The sequence below is a fragment of the Pezoporus occidentalis genome, unplaced genomic scaffold (genome assembly GCF_034315485.1).
Source record: "Pezoporus occidentalis ecotype Australia unplaced genomic scaffold, CSIRO_AGI_Poc_V1 ctg188, whole genome shotgun sequence".
Classification (NCBI taxonomy): Eukaryota; Metazoa; Chordata; class Aves; order Psittaciformes; family Psittacidae; genus Pezoporus; species Pezoporus occidentalis.
In genome coordinates this window covers 90,662-109,995 of record NW_026913726.1, presented here as the reverse complement: position 1 = coordinate 109,995, position 19,334 = coordinate 90,662, and the positions used below count along the sequence as shown (strand labels likewise).

At 50.1% G+C, this 19,334-nt stretch overlaps 1 long non-coding RNA gene across 1 annotated transcript in view; it reads left to right on the top strand.

Annotated features, from left to right (window-relative positions):
• Positions 1–770: 770 nt before the first annotated feature.
• Positions 771–19,334, top strand: part of LOC134162376 (uncharacterized) — a 98,329-nt gene continuing 79,765 nt past the window's right edge. Inside the window, exon 1 of the long non-coding RNA XR_009964306.1 lies at positions 771–951. This is a non-coding gene — a long non-coding RNA (uncharacterized LOC134162376). The remainder of the gene's footprint in view (positions 952–19,334) is intronic.

Genomic DNA, 19,334 nt, shown 5'->3' with positions numbered 1-19,334 from the left:
CTGTGGCCACCTCCACAAGGTACACGGTCCTGCTTCTCCCTTGGGCTGGCAATGAAAGTGGTGCGGCGTTGCCACTCGGGGTGACACGGCTGGCATGAAAGTCATTATATGTGCCAGTGGTTAATGGTCTGATATCTTTCCTGAGTCCTTTTCCATGCTTTAATGACTCCAGTTGGTATCCAGCGTGAGCCCAGAAGGTGTGCAGCTCAGCTGATAAAACCCATCTCTTGAAAATCAATGAAAGATGAAAAGACCAGTGTCCATTACCAGGAGGGTTAGATGCAGCGCATCATCTTCACAGCAACTCAGCAGTACTAGTCTGTAACGTACCATCTTATACCTGCAGGTTGCTGCTTATCAAACATTAACAAACAACAACAGACAACTCTGTCTGCACTGTGCAGCAGCGAGCCAGAAATTGTCCTTTTCAGTCATGGATTTAAAGGTAAAAGAATACAACTAACCCAAAATCCTCCATTATTGTGATCTTTTCCTTACACGTTACCTCTGCGTTTTGGAGAACACAGATGCTGAAGCACAAAACCCATCTGGTTACAGAGCCTGCAGGGAGCTGGGTCTCCAGGAAGCAGAGCTGGGTGGCGAGTCCACAAGATCATTCTGCTGAAGTGTGTGCTCAACAGCAGAGATGGCTCCCAAAGGCCCTGGGATTCGGAGTGAACACCCCAGAGTGGGGGGCAGCACTGAATCACAGAACCCCAGCCTGGTTTGGGTTGGAAGGGAGCTCAAAACTCCTCCAGCTCCAACCCCTGCCACAGGCAGGGACCCCTTCCACTGGAGCAGCTTGCTCCAAGCCCCTGTGTCCAACCTGGCCTTGAGCACTGCCAGGGATGGGGCAGCCACAGCTTCTCTGGGCACCCTGTGCCAGCACCTCAGCACCCTCACAGGGAAGAGCTTCTGCCTAAGAGCTCATCTCAGTCTCCCCTCTGGCAGGTTAAAGCCATTCCCCTTGGCCTGGCCCTGCAGGCCCTTGTCCAAAGCCCCTCTCCAGGTTTCCTGCAGCCCCTTCAGGCACTGGAAGCTGCTATGAGCAAATCAAACCTACCCTGTGGATAGATGATTCCTTTATCACAGGCTATGGACCTGCGGGTAAGTGCAGAGGAAGAATCCAGAGCAGGTTCTAAAAAATCCCCATTATGAAATGTCCCTGTTGGCTTTCGTGGTAACCCCTGCAGCAGCGCTACCGAAGGAGCTGCTGTGAGAGGACAACAGCAGAGTCCCAAGCTCTGGTCAGGTGCTGGTGGGTGATTCAGACCTTAACCAAGGTGGAGGAGGAAGAGCTTAAGCCATCTTCCTGCCCTGGCCTAACCCTGCCTTCAGCCACCGAGTACAGACCACATAGTGTGAGGCTGTAATGGTCACCCCTTTTCATAAAGAGCTAAAACCTTCAGCTGTGTTACAAGTGAACCTCTGAGAAGCAGTAAAGATTCATGCTAGTGCTGTAAAAATGCCTGCACCTCCCTTTTTAAAAGGCTGTCTTCAACCTCTGACCCATGGATGTCTGAACTTTGGTGCTGTTTAATTACTTAGCAGTGAGAAAGCAGCAAAGGCCACCATAAAAAAAAGGGTTTAAAACTGAAAATAGGTTAAATCACTGCTATTCTGAAGTACAAAAATAGAGAGCACCAGATTGCCTACGCTACCTACACCACCTCCATGCATCACAGAGCTCAGATGGCCTCAGACTAGCCAGATCTCGTTAAAACACATTATAAAAGCATAATTCCACTTTAGCTATTTTTTGCCAGACTGGCTGGGATATTCACAGCCTCAAACACTCTCAGCCCATTGGAGATAAGGGACTTCTTGCATTATGACATGGGGTGATTTGATATGTAACTTTCCCTGACTATCTCTCCGCGCTCTGCACAATCCTGCAAATGCAAGATATGGCAAGCAGCACACAGCTACAGTGATGTTCTGGAGTCTCTCTGCACACCACTGTGAAGTGAATTGTGACGTCTTTTGATATAAAACCCTCTTGCAGGGCTCAAGCAGGCTCCTCAAGAAGAAGGACGGTGGGATTACATTAGTTCAGTGTGGCACAATATTCTGTCCTAGAAAATGCCATTTAGCAAACCTTGTATTGGCTTTATCTTATTAGAGAAGACAGAAATCCAATAACATTCACACATTTTCATAATCTGTTGTGAAGTGCATATACCTGTGTGATATCAGCATGGGTTAGAAACAAGTATCTCAACATCTGGAAGTGCGATGGAAATGAACACTGCTGAATGTGAATGAGGATTGTCGTCAGCCAGCAGCAATAACAGAGGTCTTCAGTCATCGTCATTGCAAACGTATCAATACCTTCTGTAAATGAGTGAGTATCCCAGCTCATGCCTGCATTAACCATTCACACAAGGACGACCAAACACCATCTCTTTTGTGTTATTCCTACAAAACTCACTCCCTCTCAACACTAGGTACGAAGGCCAGAGGTACAGCCATGGCCATTGCTCAAGCTGTCCCCCATCAGCAACCTGTTTCAGTCACATGCACACTGGGTTCTTCATGTAACACATAACTTAAAATATTCCTGGTGACCTTCAACAGATGCACGTGGCCAGAGCAAGGAATTAGGAATCCCAGCCTGGTTTGGGTTGAAGGGAACTTGAGGCTCCTCCAGCTCCAACCTCTGCCACGGGCAGGGACCCCTTCCACTAGAGCAGCTTGCTCCAAGCCCCTGTGTCCAACCTGGCCTTGAACACTGCCAGGGATGGGGCAGCCACAGCTTCTCTGGGCACCCTGTGCCAGCACCTCAGCACCCTCCCAGGGAAGAGCTTCTGCCTAACAAAGAAGTGAAGCTTCATCTTTTGAGCAGGCCTTTGTCAGATCCTCCCTAACCTGCAACGCTCAGAACCAGTGATGCTCACACGCGTTCTTAGAGCACCTCTTCAATGATCAAACATACTATTAGAAGAAGGACAATCTCCTAATGTAACTTGATGGGGCAAAGAGCCTCTCTTAGGTTGTGCTCTGAGAGTGCCAATGATCACAGTAGCTTCAGCAGCAGCACTCAGTGTAGGCTGGTTTCAGTTTGTTCCTAATACATTTATCCCAAAGCAGAATCCTGGTGAATTAAGGGCATTCACTCAGTCTTCCTGTAAAAACAGCCTTTATCACACCTACTGAAGATGGTGACGCGTCCCTATGTGGAGATGTGTCACTGAGAGGAGGTGCCTTGGTGAAAAGTCAGTCGCTAAATGCAGGTAGTGAACCACAGTGACCATGGTGCAAGGCTTGCCAGGACACCCTTACCTTCACCTTCCTCCTTCCACAGCGTGCTCCGGGGGCCAGGCAGCCACCACGCTTTGCCGAATCAAATCCCCACATCTGCAGCCCAGGGCAAAACGTCTGCGAACCAAAGGGCATCTGTAGCAGTAATTCTGAAGATGACAAGGCAAGCCGGAGTGCAAACCGGCTCTAATAGCTAAAGGGTTTCTGACTTCCGAAGACGTTCAACCGAACGTTTAAAAGGTTTAGTCTCATCTCAGGTCTAGAAAGCACCCTGGGGGCAGGCTTAAGTAACTGCGCCATTAGGCAGTGAGCTGCAAATTGCCTATTAAGTCTGACTGAAACTGTAAAATTGCTTTTCACAATGCAAATTAATGTAAATAAGAACAATTGGTTACACATATCATAGACTATCAAACCGAGGACAGATGATGCACACTGGTTTTTCCCCCTGAATTAGCATTGCTTTAAAGTTAAATTTAGTTTGTGTTTAAGAGGCCTGGATGTTCCTATGATAAATCCTACCAATGCATTACAAGCAGCATGCACATCAGGATGTATATTCTCTATTACATGAAATATAAACATCTTAGGAGAGTCAGTGATACTTGCTTTCAAGCCTAATGGAAACACCACACAGCAAGCCCTTTCCTCAGCAATGTATTCAGCCAGATCTTAACCTCGTTCAGAAGAGCAAGATTATACGATCCATACCTCTATGATTCTGAATCAGTTGCAAAGCCATTAGGGAGGAAGGAGAAAAGCTGTGCTTCTCAAAAGCACCCCAAGTGATCAAGGTCCCCTGTGGCTCCCGTTGGTACCCTGTGTGCAGCCCCTCACACCACCACCCAGCTCTGACTGGGCAGCCTAAACTTCACATGTGGTTCCCAAAGACTCAGCATGATGCCAATCAGTAAGGTCCCCTTCTGGGGCACCTCTTAGATGAAACACTCACCATACACAGGCACAACCAACTGAACTGCCTGGGCAGAACAAGGTCCATGCCAAGAGATGGACACTTTCAGTCCTGGAAGTCTCTTGCATTCCACAAATCCATCTCCGAGGGGAGTTCTGGCAGCAAGGGGCAGAGGCACCGCAGCACTCAGAGCAGAGCTTTCCTATCTTCCTATTCAGTGGTGGGGGGTGTTCTTATCGGAGATTTTCCTTATCATTATTAACACGTTATCTGAATTTTTACATTCCCATTAGCTACAGAAATAACTGTCAGCAGTTTATCAGGGACTCCTGCATAAATCAGAGATCCTGATGGCTCCCAGGAGGCTGCAGCTTACCTTGGTGAGGGGTGGAAAGAGGCAAATGGAGCAGGGGTAAGCTCAGCAGTTGGTACCAACCACCACATCCCCATGGGTGAGCAGCGAGGTGCCGCTGATGCTGCTCTGTGCAAGGATGAGCGGAACGGCTGGCAGCCCCTCTCCATTATCTGCTGCAGAGCACCCTGGGGTGCCGTAGCCGTGCCTTACCCCTTGGGAGAAGGGAGCAGTCACCTCATACAGGAACGCTGAGGCCATCCTTTAACAACCCACATCGAGACCTGGGGTCTCAGGATGAAAACAGCAAAGGTCCTGAGACCCATGAGGAAAACCAGCAGGGCTGGATACACATCCCACATCTTGCATGGCTACCGACAAGGGGGATGAATATCTGGGTGCTGCAACTGCTGTTAACTCCAACCCGTGTTCATCTCCTCTCTTCTTTGTCATGCTGCTGTGGTTTCTGCAGCATTTTCTTCTCTTTTCCTGTCATTTTAATTGCTGTTTTAAAGAACAGTGTTTGGAATGGAGTCTGGTACAAGGTGCAGGGGTCAGGTAAACACGATGTTTGCTTATCGTCCACACTAATAGATTTTAAGGGAAAAGATAATTAGCTGCAAGCTGAGAGTGTTTCCTGCAGGCTCAGAACCCGGGGGTGGCAGTCGGCTACCCCTGCCTCCTCCAGCAATGTACGGGAGATAGAGATTAATTAGGCAGAAAGAGCCTACACCAAATCTGAACACACTGGCCTGTATTTGGGGTTGGCTGTCTTGGTGTCCTCTGGGGTTTGCTCAGCTCTGGTTGCGTTTGGCTTTGCTGAATGCATTAGAATCTCTTTATATCACACTGCTCATTGCCTGGGACATTACACTGGAAGATGTAAATCCCGGATCAGCCCAGTCACCCTCCCTTTCCATAACATTATGGCTTTAAGTGATATGTTACACATAAAGGCTTAATTACATAAACTACAGCTCACAAGCACTCAGCAGGAAGACAAAATGACATGGACCAGGCTGCTGCCCACAGCTCCCTGCCTGGGACAGGCCCCTAGGGCCAGCTGGAAGCTTGGTGGTGATGAGCAGCAGGAGCCCTTACACAGGGGCACGGTGGCACCAGAGACATGAAGCCACCCTGTGGCCCCTCAGCAGCTTCCAAACACCCTCACATCTGCAGCCTGGCTCCACCTGGCCTCCAGTCACAGGACCACAGAATCCCAGCCTGGTTTGTGTTGAAGGGACCTCAAAGCTCCTCCAGCTCCAACCCCTGCCACAGGCAGGGACCCCTTCCACTGGAGCAGCTTGCTCCAAGCCCCTGTGTCCAACCTGGCCTTGAGCACTGCCAGGGATGGGGCAGCCACAGCTTCTCTGGGCACCCTGTGCCAGCGCCTCAGCACCCTCAGAGAAGACTTCCTCCTCCTGAACTCGCACAGTTGGATCCTCATGGAACTACCTCATTCATCGGATGAAGATCCGACCACCACCAGCATCCCCACAGCCTCCAGCTCCCTGCAGCAGCATATCAGCGCTGCCTGGTCTCACTGTACTAAAGCACTAAAACTGTTTGGATCCACAGTGCTTCCATTGCCCCAGGTCTCAGCTGTGGTCTTTACAGTCAAGCAATGATTCGATGGAAGCTGTTGCTCTTCTCTGTATCTGAATATATGTCCTGATAACGGTGTTCACCAGATGCACCTGGTCTGGAAACTGGCATTACCTGACAGCAAAGTACAGAATGAGTTCTGGAAACCACCAAATCTGTTATAAGGCCATTTTCCAAGCACCATGGCACTCCCTGTGAACCAGTAATGATAAGATACAAGACTGGAAGATAGTGTTACTAAGAGGCACAGTTGTTTATTAGGGTGTTTGAAATGCCCGGAACATGATCCCTGTGCCATAAAATCACATTGATTTATTTTAATGCATTTTGTAAGTAAATTCTTAGCAGATGGATGGAGCACCAGAAGGGTCACACGAGGGAGCCAGCAGGTGGACAGAGCAGCCAAGAACGGACTGGCACTGATCAGATTATCAAACCCAAATACCTTGAGACAAGCACAAGCTGCCCACAAAATAGGCTGGCGCTGACCAGATAAACAAGCACAAAGAGCACCGAGCCGCAGAGCTCCTGCAGCATCCTTCTGCATTCCCAGGGTGAAGGCATCACCACAGACACTTCCAGCCACCTCTCCCCATGTGCTGATGAGGCTGTGTGGTGGAAGACCCAGTCTGCTGATTCTCAAGACTCACTGCAGGGATCCGCTGCCCCCCCCACAGGCACCAGCACGAGCCCAGGCCCTTTGGCACCACTGTATGCTCACATACATTGACACAGGTTTTGAGAGCTCCCCATTGCTAACGCGTCCTCACGAATGCTCTTGCCAGAGCAAATGCAGCCCGAGCCCTCAGCTGTCATTCAGCAGTTACAGATCACCCTCGTACTTTTGCCCAAACACAAAATGGGTTTAGAGCAGTCACAAAGGCAAAGAGCAGATTTGCCTGCGGCTTCTCCTGCTTTCCAACATTACCTGCCCTGGTTCAACCTTGTGCTGACTTCAACTGCCCATGGCTGGCACGCAGCTCCTGCCAGTCCTGCTGTCACTCCAGATGTGCGGCTTCACCAAGCCCATACCAGCCTCACCACGGGATGGCAATTTCACTTTGGCACGAAGGGCTGGCCAGGAGCCAGGTCCTTACTGCTGGATGGCTGAATGATTTGAAGTATGTCCCTGACCCTCAGCCTCTACTCAGAACACTCAACTTTGGCATGCTTAGATCAGGTTATTCCATGCACACGTTACACTGTGATTTGTAACAGGTCTCGTCACTACTTGTATTGCCTTATCATCACATTTCCCTGCTGAAAAAATCACCTTTAACTTCCTGCAACATTAAAAATGGAAGGAACACCAACTGCAGACCAGCAGAGCGCTCACCCACACTCTCAGCCCTTGTCAGGGATGCTGGCCTGTGGGATGCAGGGAGGCATTCAATGCGCACAAAGCATAGCAACAGCCTGACTGAGAAACAGAGAGACAGAAAAGTCACAGTGTTAAGTGCTCAAAATAAGGAGGCTCAAAACCTGCAGAAGGAATCAATCCTCTGGGGTTCTTTACCGCGGGAATGATCGTAGGTGTTGATGTAACCATTACCAAAAAAGCCTCTCCATAAAAGCTTGTAACATGTACGTCAGCAGAACCTCTTACTGAGATCAGCCCGAGGGACAGTCACTGTCTGCCATTCCGCTTGTTACTCCTCATCTTTAGATGGCTCTTGACAGCCCTTCTGCAGGTGACAAGACTGTTTATGAATCCCAGCCTGGTTTGGGTTAGAAGGGACCTCAAAGCTCCTCCAGCTCCAACCCCTGCCACGGGCAGGGACCCCTTCCACTAGAGCAGCTTGCTCCAAGCCCCTGTGTCCAACCTGGCCTTGAGCACTGCCAGGGATGGGGCAGCCACAGCTTCTCTGGGCACCCTGTGCCAGCGCCTCAGCACCCTCACAGGGATGTTTTAGGAGAAGAGAGGCTTTGACCAATGAAACCAAAATGTTAACCATACCTGATGCTTTGGTTTCTTTCTCTTGCCCTTGAAAAATAATCATTCACTCAAAACACATTTCCAGGGATTATTATTTCCATGGTACAGACCTGCAAAAAGCCAAGGGTTCAGTTTGTCAAAAGAGAGGCAAGAGCCTCACGTATTAAAACGTAACTGAAACAACCTTTTCCTGTCTTACAAACATCTCCTGGATTAACTCTCGCCTGGTCCCTCGCTGTTCTGAGAGCACCTGCATGGTTTGATAACATCCCAATGCGGCTGCTGTAACTGCTTGTCTGCAGTCCTACCACCACCACCACTGCAGAACCTGCCCCTTGTGCTCAACACCGCAGCTCAAACATCTCAGAGCGGGTCCATCGAGAGGCTTCACCCTCACACCCTGCCCTCCCCACAGCACAACCTCCCTCTCCAGCCATGAGACAGGAGGAGGCTTGAGAGCAGATCACTGAATTCTTAGCTACAGACTAAGATCATTACAGTCTCATCTTGTAGTTGGATGAGAATCATTAAATACAAGTGAAGGCAGCTAAAGACCAAGTGCCTTGTTTCATTAGCACTTAACTACAGTGCACCATAAATCTGGAACAAGGTATTTCGGACAGTGCTTTTCCCTTCTGTTTTGCAGATTTACTGCTCTCCTGTGGCTCCTTCTTCCAGGCCTCTCCTGGAGTTGCTTCATTTTACTTTTTAACATAAAAACATGCCACAGCTGCCTAAAACATCATTTTCAGCCCCTTCCTGTTTAATGCTTTAACTGTGACTGTGGTAGCATTCTTTGCCTGACAGTACACATAAAGCAACACCTCGTGACACTTGCTGGAAGGACTGGTTCTTCCGCTTGGCTGAGTCTTCTACGTTTGTGTATTGACTTGATTCCCAGTGCTCAGTGCTTCACCACAAAACACCTCCTTAGTGCTGCTGTGGCAATGGTGCTGCAGAAAGGATGCAAAGGAGGCAAGACCTGCAGAAGGAATGACGTGTTTTAGTCCATGAATAATTGACTGAAAATAGACACAACTCCCACCTCAGAACTGAGGCAGAAGCTGTCAGTGGTGCTCGTTGTCACCATTTATGGGAGAAAGGGAAGTTCTATTGAAGACCTGGAGTCAGTCTCGTTCTGCTGTTGGTGTCTATAAGCAAGAGGATGCCTCACACTGTTGTTCTGCTGCTCAATGTTTCAGTAGCACTCAGCTGAAACACTCAATACGCAGTTAACATCCACACACCAGGTATTCTGCTGCCTGAAGCTTTACCCGTGAACTGAGAAACCAAGGCTTAATCCACTGGAAATCCACTGAATGCCCTCATGGCCATAACAGAAACAGGTCCTGGATGCGTGGACTTGCCACTGGCTGTGGTACAGCCAATGCTCAGCAGCCACACACATACCACACTAAATGATCTTACCCAAGCCTGAGATTATCAACACCAACTTAACCCTACACTGAGCAATTGTTCCTGGATTATACCCACCTACCTGGGGTTACAGTCTGGCCAGAGAACATGGATGAGCATGGTGGGAGGAAAACAGCTCCTCAGGATGCGGCCATACGTGTAACCTTGTGGCCAAGATCTCCAATTTCCTTTCACGTCTGGTGGCAATGAGCATGAGATCCAACGCGATGCCGGTGTAAATGCATCTGTCACATCGTGTGAAGTGCATCTCCCTTTCCAAACTCACTTTATATTTCTTTGGAAATCCCTCAGAAGTGAATTTTCTGGCAGCTGCTGTCACCCTGTTGTAGCACAGGACCCCCTCAGCCTGTGCTAAAGGTCTCATTACTCCTGGGCTGAACAGACAGGGATCTCAATCCCAAGCAATGTGAAAGCTCTGGCTCTATTGCCAATGTTTCCTTTCAATCCCTGTGTTAATTTGCCAGCCTGGCATTTCAGAGGTGGTGGAGCAGGAATGCTGCACTCCGGTCTGAGGCACCATGATCACAATGCTGTGTCCCAGGGGCAGTGGGAGCAGGGCGACTGCTCAGAACCCAGGCTGGAGATGAAGGGAAAAGCTGCAACCAAAGGCGACAGGCAGAAGCAAGGACAAGGTGAGTTCTTGCATCCAATTAAACTGAAATCATAGAATCACAGAACCCCAGCCTGGTTTGGGTTGGAAGGGACCTTAAAGTTCCTCCAGCTCCAACCCCTGCCACGGGCAGGGACCCCTTCCACTGGAGCAGCTTGCTCCAAGCCCCTGTGTCCAACCTGGCCTTGAACACTGCCAGGGATGGGGCAGCCACAGCTTCTCTGGGCACCCTGTGCCAGCGCCTCAGCACCCTCACAGGGAAGAACTGCCTAAGATCTAACCCTTCCCCAGCAGCTTGCGGCCCAGGTCACTGATCCAGCAGTTGATCCCCTTCTAAAGCACCAGAGCAGTGATGTTAGGTGTGCACTTCAATGCCTTGCTGGACCAGCCTCCCCAGCCTGATCCCTGTGCAGCTCCATGGTGCACATGGTCAGGTAACACGCAGCTCCATCAGTCAGAGCTCAGGAATGGTGACAGAAAATGACATTCAGCTTGTGTACATGGGGTGCTCCACGGCATAAAGGGAAGAATACATCACTTGTGCTAGATGAGATGCCAGGAGAAAGGCTCACCCTGGCAGACGTGGTGGACTTGGAGTGAAGCAGGGAACTCTTGAAGGAGGGCTAGAATATGTGTCTTTGAGATGACAAGCCTCACTCCTTCCAGCCTCAGACATGTATCTGCTGGGAGTACAGCCAGAGCTGCCATTAATGGATTAAACATGTTAATAATGGGCACCCTAGGGAGCCAACCCCTACTGGAGAAAAGAAGGCAAAATGAAAGGAAAACCTCTGTAGCCACTGTTAACAGGCCAAAGAACACCGAAAACCAGCATGGAAGCAATTTCCACATGAGTGCTGTCACTGCACCTCCTCTGTGTTCTGCAACAGAGCATGTAAAAGGTCAAGTAACAGACTTTGTTTGCAATGCACAAGGCAATGGCTTGAAAACACGTTAACCTGCCCGTGCCGAGCGGTGCCTCTCCCGCCCCTCACCGCAGGGATTGCAGCACAGTGCCCATGGATGGGCAGGCCCCGGGGGCAAAGCTCCTATTAGAGAGTCAGGGACTCTGTGAAGGGGAGGCCAGATCCCAGGGAACACGGAGTCATCGGCTGTTAACACCAGTCACCACCCAGAGCAGGGGGCTGCAGGTGCAGTGGGATAAATACAGGTTTAGCTGAAGTGCAGGACACCCAGTAACCATCTAATCATGGCAAACGGTGGCTTGGGAGCTGCCTCCCGCACACAGGGAACCAGGCACCCCCTTCAGCACAGGGCGCAGGACGTCCCTCGGGCTGGTGACAGTGGAACAGCCTTACCAAGGCTGTGCTGAGTGTAACCTGCAGCGAGCAGCACACTCGGGTTTTACCGCTGCCAGACTGGCACCCAGCAGTACCAAGGGGAATGGCTGGATTTGAAGGCAAACTGGAGTCTTGGGCTGTTAGGGACATGGGGATTGCTCTTCCTTACTTCTCCCTGTGCCTACCAGGACAGCTCTAAGTACCACAGTGCTGTACGGACACCAAGGAAATCCTATCCCCACTTAGCTCAGGCTTGCAGCCTGCCTGTGATAAGGTAGAACATGAACAGACTGAAGAGAGAAGCTAAACTGGCTGAATTTCTACACAAGCCAACAGCATCAGGTTGCCACTCTCTGGCCTTCTTAAGACCTATTGCTCCTATTGGAAGCAGCATTTAAACACTCCACCGAAATCTAGACAGGATAAATACACCTGCTTACTCAGTCACTACCAAGAAGCATTGCTCAGGCAGCAGTATCAGACAGCATCATTCACAAAGCTGTGGCAAAGATTTAACGTTGTACGTGTACAGATGAGTCCAGTAAGATATAGCAAAGGCTTAACAAGCCACCTGCTCCGTGACACCAGCTCCCATAAACGCCATGGAATTTTACGTTCTCATAAAACGGTGCAGGGACAAAACCCCTCCGTTATGTCCCTGCAAGGGGCAGGAGCTCTCACGGTGCTTGCTAGGGCTGTTCAGAGAGGCACAAACCACAGTTGTATGGTGAGGAGGGACAAGGCAGAAATGCTCTCTGGGAAGCAGGCTATGACTGAGGCTCTCCAAGGTGTCATTGACCACGGTGCCCTCACGTCCGAGGCTGGGATCGCAGGATGCAGGGACACAGACCCTGCCATGCTCCCTCCTACTAACTGGGTTTTACCACCCGGCCTGAGCAGGAGTCATGGATCACACGTGTGAGGAGGAGATAAAACAGTGATGTGGTTCTAGTGCAGACACAGGAGCTGAAGCCAGGCGGGGGCACAGTGAGGAGCAAACCCCAGCCCACGGTCCCCTTTGCCCTGGTACTGATTTGGCACAACTCTTGACACAGACACAGCCCAGAGTACTCACCTTGTTCTCTATCCACGCCTCGGCACATGGATGTGCACCACCCTCGCAGGGAAGAGCGTCTGCTTAAGGGCTCATCTCAATCTCTCCTCTGGCAGGTTAAAGCCATTCCCCGTGGCCTGTTGCAATGCTTTACTGGAACTGCTGTCTGCTGTGCAGGGATCTGCTGCTGCTGGCTCCTGAGTGAGAGACTGAAGGATGGCCAAGGGAGCTCCCAGCCCTGTCCAGGGGAGGTGGCAGCATAGAATCATAGAATCATAGAATAGTTAGGGTTGGAAAGGACCTTAAGATCATCCAGTTCCAACCCCCCTGCCATGGGCAGGGACACTTCACACTAAACCAGGTCACCCAAGGCTCTGTCCAACCTGGCCTTGAACACTGCCAGGGATGGAGCATTCACAACCTCCCTGGGCAACCCATTCCAGTGCCTCACCACCCTCACAGTAAAGAACTTCCTCCTTAGATCCAATCCAAACTTCCACTGTTTAAGTTTTAACCCATTACCCCTTGTCCTGTCACAACAGTCCCTAATGAAGAGTCCCTCCCCAGCATCCCTATAGGCTTCTGTGTACTTCTGACTTTAACTTCACATGCAGCAAGTGTCCGAACACTTCGATGCACCTGAGAAAGGGAACAGACAAGTGGCAAATTCCCTGTGCACACACAGCCAGGAGGTGCCTCCATTTGTACCTAATATCTACCCAGGGTCCAGCATCCTGTGTCAGCCATGACTGAACCTAGCGAAAGTCATTAAAGAACTTCCTGATCAGTCTCCCATCTGAGGCTCTCTGTTTCCCATTACACTGGGGCAAATTGAGCAGGTTCAAAAGGTGCAAGTCCCTCTAGATCCCATCCCTTCCTTCCCACGTGTCGACTGCACCGCAGGGCTCGGCGTCATCACAAACGTGCTGAGGGTGTTCAATTCCACTGTCCATGTCGCTGATAAGGACATTGAACAGCAACAAAGCTGTTCCTGCAGTCAGCCCAGCACCCCCTGTACTGCTCCCTGCACCGGCAGCATCCACTGACACCAGTGCTGGATTTTGCTCTTCCAATCATTTTTGAAACGGAAGCAGTAAAATCCCAGGACCAAACCCACGGAGGAAGCGCAGCCGCCATCCACATGGCCTGCTCCAACACTAATTGGTACCCTGGAGAAACAGCTGCAGCGCGCCAGCTGCACACAGCTCGCTGTGGAGCAGGGGATGCTGAGCACTGCATGTTCCAGGCGAGGCTGCTCCATGCACTCGCGGTGCTGTGGCCACACGGTGCCAGCTCCCAGACTGCCCCGACAGCAGCTATTCTGACAGTAAGATAGTCAAAAGGGCACCAAGACGCAAGACCTTCTACAACAGCTTCCTGGCCCTGCAGACAGTGACACCAGTGATGGTCCCAGCTGGGCAGCACCCGGACATGAACGATCCATGTGGGAACCTACCCTGCCATCCATCACCACTGTATTTAAACACCGGACTCCAAAGGGATTTGTGGTATAAACACATGCTCACAGCCACCTGGGTGGATTTTCAGGTTAGCTAGATGCCCAGTTTAAACCCAAGTTTATGAAAATACTGATACTAATAAGAATGTTTCCAGGAAAACGAGCTTTGAGACAATCCTCGTGGGCACCCAGCTGCGCTGTTAGGAGCCCATCACCTTTCAAATAGCATCTCTCTGTGACAAGACATGTCTGCCATCATTAACACACCCAGCCAAGAGCTCAGACACAATTCCACAGAGGGTGGTCAGGGAAAAGCTGCAACCAAAGCTGAGCAGCTTCCGTGAGCACAAGCAAATGCACTTGGAAGGTCAATGGTCCCTCTCAGCTGCCAGCCCACAGCCAGGGTTGGATGTGAGGAGCCCAGGCCCCATGCACGGAGCAGCCCATGAGCGTTGGCCAGAGCTCCCTGCCACTGAATGAGATGGATTTATTGCGCACATAGACCGGGAAATTGGGAATCTATGGCTGGTCATTGCTGAACCAAGGTCATCCGAATCTCCTGTCTACCACGGAATCCTGACATTTGCATTTTAATAACAGTTCTCACCTCCCTGTCATGGTTTACACATGCAAGTGGGTCTGACACGTGCTACCAAATGCTTTTTTTGTGAATTTAGGTTTTGGGAGTTTGTCATTTTTCCTTTTCAAACGAGGAATATAATGCACGAGTTGTCTGTCCTCCAGCTTCATCAGTGCCAAGCTTCCAAGCAGAGCCATCAGGAAGCTTTCAACCATGCAATTTCAAGACAGAGCTTTTACATATGAAATGCAACTGAACTGCCAGGGATGCCCCGGAGCCAGCGGGCAGAAGTGATCTTGCAGGCAAGGCCAAGGGCACCCGCAGCACCTCTCTGGTGTGAGAGGGAGCAGGAGGAGCTGAGGCAGGAGAGCACACTCAGTGCTGCTTTTATTTGTGTGTCCTTGAGTAGCTCAGCAGCAAAGACACTCATTATACTGGTGAGCTGCAGCCCAATGGTCCTCAAACCATGGGTTTCACATCAGAGACATCCCAGTGAATGGAACCTTCTTCTACCACCATGGCTCCTGAACCCAGAGATCACTGCTTCCAGTGAACTGTCTCACCTCAACAAAACCAGCAGCCCACAGAGGAAGAGAGGACCTGCAAACCCACCGTCAGCTCTTGCAAACTGAACAATCCACAGTTGGAAAGTCCTTGGCAGCCTTGTCCCAGTGCGCCTATGGCAGAGCAGTAACAGAGGTTTTGACTCCTTGCAGCCATCCCCTTGGAATGCAATGGGCGGCTGTGATGTATCTGCACCCAATGCTTTTGGTGGTTAAAAAAAGTTACTTAGAACTTCTGAAACCAGGAGACATCCCATTTCTCACGTATGATCCGTGCGGTGTCTGAACCGGCCTCCCGAGAGTCATCCTCCCAGTAAATTAATCTTCCTAATGTCAGCCTTAAATTACGGGCAGTGGCACCACGACCACAGTGTCAGCAGCAGCACTGGCCTCGCTGCAGACAGGCGTGCTGGGGACACTGATGAGAGCAAGCCTGACAACATAAAATATTCGCTTACAATTAAAACAACTCCAATGGCAGCAAAGGCAATGGAGGCTCGTTCAGACCCTGGCCACGCTGCCTCCCGCCACAGGCTCTGGTGCTCCATTTCTCCCATCAGGAATGAGTTGCAGATGGGCACCCCACTGACTGACACATCCCTGCAGGACATGCACCTGCAGGACTCACGTTGGCCTCGAGTCACTCAGCCATGGGGGAGATGGGCCTTAATGATCATCAAATTGCATCAAGCTGCTGTCCTCAAACAAGGGCTTCTTTAGCTTGCCTGTAAGCACCCAGTATTCCAGCAGAAGCTCCTGAGCCTTGGGTGAGATGGTTTAGTGTGAGGTGTCCCTGCCCATGGCAGGGGGGGTGGAACCGGATGACCTTAAGGTCCTTTCCAACCCTAACTATTCTGTGATTCTATGTTCACTTGTGAAATTCCAGGGGGTCACAATGTGCACTGGGAGGCAGGCAAATAAAATACAGCAAGTAACTGTTCTAACTGGTCACCAGAGACCACCCTTCTGTTTCACGGACCTTTAAGCCCTTCACTGAACACATCCTGGAAGTAATTTTTCCTGCTGCTTGTTTGCAAGCAAGTCAGATCTATTTCATGTTTTTGTTGGCAGGATGAAGCTGGAATTGGGCACTAGCAAATAGACTCTGGGATCTGAACCCTCATTTTGTGCCATCAGAATTCTATATTTGACCAAAATTTTGTTTTTTTGGCAAGCGCTCCTGCCAGGAATTTCACCAGCCAGGACTTGCAGGACGTGAAGGGAGCAAATCAATATTAGCACAGGCAGAGCAAATTCATTTGCTGCTTAATGCAGGTATTGCCTGTATTTTCTTGTACAGTCTCAGTTACCATTGGCAGTACACCGGATGCAGCAACTGTTCCACTGCACAGCCTTCAGCATCACTTACAAACCAGCTTAACTCATGGCCACGGAGTCAGTTTGCTGTCGAATCCAATAGTAACACTCATTAACAAACTATGACAGTTACAATGGGACGTGTGACTTTTCCTTCTGCATTCCCCATGAGCGGCAGGCTGGATTCCTCCTTCCACCCTAGCACCCACCGCTCCCCATGGCACCAGCACTGGCTGCCTTTGGCTTGCACGTGCTGTGCCTTGGCCAGGGAGGTGACCCAGCTTCTCCTGAGCTCACCTGCCCGCAGTCACCCAGCCATCACCATGGTCACAGAGCCCACAGCCCTGCTTTGGCACCATGTCCCAGGGAAGGATGATGCTCCTCTCAGCCTGTAAGCATGTCATTATGCACACAGCAACTGGGGCGAGTACACATTGGAGGAAGATGTCAGGGGGCTGGAGGCAGCAGGTCCAACCAGCTCCCCTGCCTTCAGCAACCACCCCTTGGTAATTACAAGAAAACCCACACAGAATACATGAGCTTGGTCATTTGCTATTGTTTCAGTGCCCTGTATGTGAGCCAAAAATTGTGTACTGGGGACTCTTAAAAAATACAGAAGCACATTGGATCCTGCACTGGGAGAGTGGTTTTACTCAGCTGCAGTCAACATCTGCACCCTGGGTGGACAGAAGTGGCAATGCAGGATGCCAAGAGGTAGCTACACTGGTAGATGATACACAGAAACAGAAATCAGTTATTAGGAAATGATTACCATGGTTGCAGTGTGTTTATGCCATGGGATCCATTCCGAGCTCCACCTCAGCTATCAGGGGAGCAGCCCTGAGCCATCCCCAGCATAGCGTATCCCCTCTCTGAAGGCACAGAAGTACCTGGAGCAAGGGCAGGAGGAGCACAGGAATCGGTGCTTGCAGTTGGGGATCCATCCTCTACTTGAGCATCAGGGCCAGGGTCCCCCAGCACCTGCAAAGGAAAACATTAGCACAGGGAAGGTGAACACAGGGACAAAACCCTGGCATGCCAGAAGGATGGAATCTGGGCTGGGTCAGCCTGGAGAAGAGAAGGCTCCTGAAGGGGAGACCTGAGAGCAGCTCCAGTGCCTAAAGGGGCTGCAGGAAACCTGGAGAGGGGCTTGGGACAAGGGATGTAGGGACAGGCCAAAGGGAATGGCTTGAACCTGCCAGAGGGGAGACTGAGATGAGCTCTTAGGCAGAAGCTCTTCCCTGTGAGGGATTGGAAGTGGATGAGCTTTAAGGCCCCTTCCAACATAAACCATTGTGTGATTCAATGATCTGGCCAGTTCTGCAGCCCTGAAGTCTTCACACCTTGCTCTGCACTGAGACACTTCTTGTCTCCCAAGCAGTGAATTTTATTGGCTACTATTGAGCTCCTCTGTAAAAGCATGCACATTGCCCTAAAGGAGTGACTTACTGTTCTTACTGATACACACTGCTGAAGAGCAAGTGTGGTGGGAGCCCAGCCACCAGGGTGTTTTCTCCTATTTATCAGATAACAGACAGCGTGTTTCAGAAATGATGCCTCTCCCTCAAGAGCCATTCGTTGCAGGTGTCGGGCTCTCTGCTTCTCAGTGACCTTTTCTTCAGAGAGCATTTCTGACGTTGATTAATCTCCAGTTGTTATTAATGCCTTCCTGGCTGTTTGATCCAGAAACAAGAGCTATAAATTCCTATCTCTGCATGTGATCGCACCTGCATTACAGGCCCATCACAGGAATCCAAACAGAACGAAGGCATCTTTACAACTCAGTAGTACTCAAATGAGCTCTTATTTTCTTTTTTTAATGGGTACCTGATTTGGGGATAGTCACGCTTATGGTGTAGTTAATCACACCTAAATATTACCTTCTTCTTTGCACTTAGGCTCATTTAAGGTAATTGCAAAACTAGTTTTAATGACACAGTTGGTAATGAACTGCGTTGGCTACCCAGGCCAGTTGTCCCGATGTTATCAGTCAGCTGCTGAGATGCTCACAAGGGAAATCTTATCATTATTCACAGAGCCACAGAAACAAACATTAAATTTAATTGCACTGCACCAGAGCTGTAATCTTTACATGACAGTTAAAGCTTTCATTGCTTATCAATTCACTTCTTGTGTTACTCTGTCAAAAAGCTAAGCATCTACCAAACAGAAGTAGATCCTGCTTTTCTACATATGTGAAGACAGCTAAATGACAGAGTGTACTGGATATTTTATGAGTAGTTTTACTAACTCTGGATGGCACCTTTACACGTCTTGTTAAATACGCTTCCCTTTCGAATTCAGAAAGAAGTCTTCATCCACTCTACATGGGCCTTATTTCAGTAAAGCCCGTGGTACCCATCAGATGCAGGCAGTTCCCACAGCACATCCTTTTGCAGAAGCGTTGGTAGGAACAGAGCTAATCCACACAGCTGGATTCACAGCGTGGCTCTCTGACCCCATAGGAATCCCACAAGAACAATCAGCATTCCATATGGGAGCAGTGTATGCCAGTGGGGTTTCTGCGTGTCGAGCATCAGTCATGTCCTTCAGTGCCCTCGTGATTGTTTTCCTTCTGTGCACTTTGTTAAACACACGTTCAACTGTTTGGAAGAATATGGTCTGTAAGAGAACCATGCAACAACAGGGAAGCACCAAGCTGGATTGAAATTTGGGTGCTACTTTAATGAATCATGGAATGGTTTGGGTTGGAAGGGACCTTAAAGCTCATCCAGTTCTAACCCCTGCCACGGGTGGGCAGGGACCCCTTCCACTAGAGCAGCTTGCTCCAAGCCCCTGTGTCCAACCTGGCGCTGGATGGGGCAGCCACAGCTTCTCTGGGCACCCTGCTCACACAGTGAGTTTCATGCAGTTTCTGTGTGCAGTTGTTTGATGTAGAATCAAGCTGTGCGGCCATTCTGAGCCAATGTCACCAAAGAGCTGCTG